Source organism: Marmota monax, unplaced genomic scaffold, assembly GCF_021218885.2.
Source record: "Marmota monax isolate L192 unplaced genomic scaffold, Marmota_monax_Labrador192_F-V1.1 WCK01_AAM20220418_F8-fsc00415, whole genome shotgun sequence".
NCBI classification, from domain to species: Eukaryota; Metazoa; Chordata; class Mammalia; order Rodentia; family Sciuridae; genus Marmota; species Marmota monax.
Window position 1 is genome coordinate 28,584 of NW_026694342.1, and position 3,501 is coordinate 32,084.

A 3,501-nucleotide genomic window follows, 5' to 3' on the forward strand; every position below is an offset into this window, starting at 1 on the left:
AAAATGCCAGAGGGAGTGGTTTGAGAAGTAACAAAAGCGAGCTATTAAGTGTGGAGATTCCTTATTGGTTGACTGATGTATCTAGTTTATGCTAATAAGATAAGCTGTGTGGAATGTATAAATACTGCTCCTGTCCTGCAATAAACGGCTCCCACTCCTGCTGTATCAACGTACACAAGTTATTCGTCACCCCCCCCCCCCCCGTTATTTTGCTGCAGCCAGCTGGACTGCGGCAGGTGTTGCCTACTGATCATTTTTCCATTGCTACCATGCCTTCTACATTTCACAGAGATTCCACTGCATATAGGATTCTCCTGGGTATTCTTACTTAATGGAGTAGAACACATTTTGTCATTATTTGGTTGTTCAAATTTTGTTGCCCAAGATTTAGCCATCAAAAGCAAGTTGGTTCTTGTATCCTTTCAAGATGCCCCTCATCCACAATATATTTATTTTTTTATTTTTTTTTAAATAAAATTTTTTATTTGTTAGTTGATTATCATGGTTATTTTTCATATTTAAAAAACAAACTAAAAAACAAACTGGCAAATTGGTGGCCAAAGTCATGAGCACATACCTTATGTGTCTTTGCAACTCATTCATCACAAATGTTTATTTAAAGTAGTGGCTTTTAGTTTTGCTATGGATGATAATTCCTTTCAAATCTTTCAAAAACACTGATGCCTGGATTCCTCTCCAAGGATATGGATTACATTGTTTAATACATTTTTTTTAAAATTAAAGAGCCCTTCAGGTGACTGTACAGTTTAGAAGAGCCAGAAACCATTGGTTCACAGTTGAAAATGCATTATCTCTGTGTGGTTTCTATTGTGCTGTGTGGATTTGTCCACTTCAGCCTTTAATGTGGGGGTTTATAGAGAACAGATTTGGCATGTTGAAAACAATAAAATAATGATCTTCTAATATCTTCAGGTGTTTAGTCAAACTGCTGGTAGAGGAAGTATTTTTTTCCAGTAGATCTATCTTGTTCTCTTGCTTTCATATCAAGAAACTGTTTCATGAAAAACAAAAAATGTCTGGGTTTAGTCTAGGTTAAAAACCATGAACACCAAAGGGAAAAAAATAAATTAAGTTGCAGATATACTCTGTGTTATGCACATTTTTACTATTATTTTGAAGTGGTAAACCCTTTCTCCACAGATAAGCCCTCTTCACCATGGCTGATTTTAGTACTGTCAGCAAAAGAGTCTCTTCGAAAGAGTTAAATGTAGATAAACTTCCTATTTTTCTGTCACCCTGTTTACTTGGCCACTGACCAAGAAGATACCAGCACTCCAGGTGCTGGACACCCCCTTATTAGTTTTTCACAAATGTATCCAGTATAGTACTTTGAGGAAATGTGCAAACAAGGACTCTGGCCTTGAGCTGGGCTTCACAGAGATGTCTACATTTTTAAGATAAGTTACAAAAGGGCTCCATGGTAACAGCTTGCAAGGGGAGGAAAGAAAGGGGAGAAGAAGCTCTCCCCTTCCCAGGTGTTGTCCTTGAAGAATTAACTTGCCCAGAACAGTGAAAGAAAAAGCTGATTTATGTGAACTTCTGCAGACTCTGAACTTCTGAGCCCCTCCCCTTATATGCTGGGTATAAAACTCTGAAACTCCCTGAACTTGGGGTTCAGGGGATTGATTAATTACAGCAAAAGGTGTGCCCTCTGAACCTGGCTGCAGCTAAATAAAACTGTTTCCTGCTATCTTTGGTGCCTTGCCTCGTTTGTCCTTACAACACCATGAGTACAAAGAAATTCTAAAAAGTATAAAAGCAGCAAAATACCCCCACTTCCTTGGCCACCCTTCCGTGGGACCTTTTCTCTCTTAAGAAGTCTATCTCTGTTCTATCCTTTAAATAAAACTTGCTTTTTACACTTTCCTCAGCATTTCAGGTGTTCAACCTTCAACATCTGAGAAATGGAACTTGGACCTCAGCCACAGAGCCATATCCCCAGCCCTATAAATTTAGAGACAGGGTCTCACTGAGTTACTTAGTGCTTCACCATCACTGAGGCCGGCTTTGAATTTGAGATCCTCTTGTCTCAGCCTCCTGAGCTGCTGAGATTACAGTGTCCCACCACGTTTAACTTCTAAATCCTTCTGTCTAAACTAGAATACTTTTTATTTTATATTTTGCAAAGGTCAACAATCTTTTATTGCACTTTCCCAGAGGCACGCGGCAGAGGGGAGAGCCAAGCTGCCCTGTTTACAGAGAAATTGTGAGCCCAGAGGTGGGTAGAGGGAGGGGGCCAACTGCGGCCAGCCCATTGGCAACCGGGTGGGAGACGGTAACCATGGCAATGGCCTTTGCCAAGGGCCAGAGCCAATGGGGGTATGCTGGGAGCTGTTTCAAAAATCTCCCGGGAACAGCAGCCTCCGCAGCGCATGGGGGAGGGGAGTGGAGGGGAGGCCACACTGCTGCAGGGACAGTCCTCCTCAACTTTGGATGCGGGCGGGCCTGGTGCTCAACTGCAGCCCTTGGGCACCTTGGGGACGCTGGGCTTGGCCGCCTTCTTCACCTTCTTTCTTCCCGCCACCGCCGCTGCCCTTGTCCTTGGCAGCAGCCTTCTGGGCGTGTGCTTGTCGGCTGTAGCACTTTTGGCAGGTCGAGGGTCCCCACAATGAGGCCCCCTCTGGCTTCTTGGGCTTGTGCACAGCAGGCGCGGGGGAGGGTGCACCGCTCACTGGCCTCCAGCTTCTTGGGGTTGAGTTGAAGGAGCTGTTGGCGCCTGTGCCCTTGATCTGCAGCAGCCTTGCGTTCTCCATCAGTGCCCACCGAGCACTTGAGGTAGGTGGGCTGTTCTACTGATCGAACCACACCACTGGCTGGACTTGCCCTGTTGGTTCTTCTTGCCTCTGCTCCTTCGCTTTGGGTGGACTCGGGCCTTGTTGCCAACTGCAGCAGCCGCCACTCACACTGGCTGCCCTCTTGGGCCCCTTGGCCCCTGTGGGCAGCAGAGCCTCTTCCAGCTCCACTGACATGGTGGCCAGCGGGTTGGTGGCTGGCAGCCAGGGGGCCAAGCCAGGAAGATGAAGGCAAGGTGAGGGGGAGCGGCTCCGGGTGTGCAGCAGCTCTAGGCGGAGCAATTGCAGCGGGGCCTGGGGCCAGGCGGCAGGGCTGGGGCCTGGCGGGCCAAGCAAGATGGGGGTCTGGGGTGAGGGTCCCAGGCAGCTGGGGTCTCGGGGAATGCTAGGGGGAATTCGGGCTGACGCATGCTGCTGTTGCCGCTGCTCTGAGACTGCTGTGCCATCTGGGCGTCAGCACTGCGCTCTGCTAAACCAGAATTCTTTATTTAGAAGATTCCTATAGAGATCTTTCTCCTCCAAGGAAGGCAAAGTTTCTATAGTTCTCTAACATCACATCTTTATATAAGTTTTTCTGAGCAGGCTGAAGGCATTCCCACTCCCCTTCAGTAAAATCAATGGCTATATCCCTGAATGATAAAAGTAACATTTCCTGGTTCTCTGGAGTTGGGCCTGCTTGGGATCCTCA

The 3,501-nt window shown here is 46.8% G+C and overlaps 1 pseudogene; it reads right to left on the reverse strand.

Moving 5' to 3' along the window:
- Positions 1-247: 247 nt before the first annotated feature.
- On the reverse strand, positions 248-3,259 carry LOC124109165 (histone H1.10-like; annotated as a pseudogene).
- Positions 3,260-3,501: the final 242 nt, after the last annotated feature.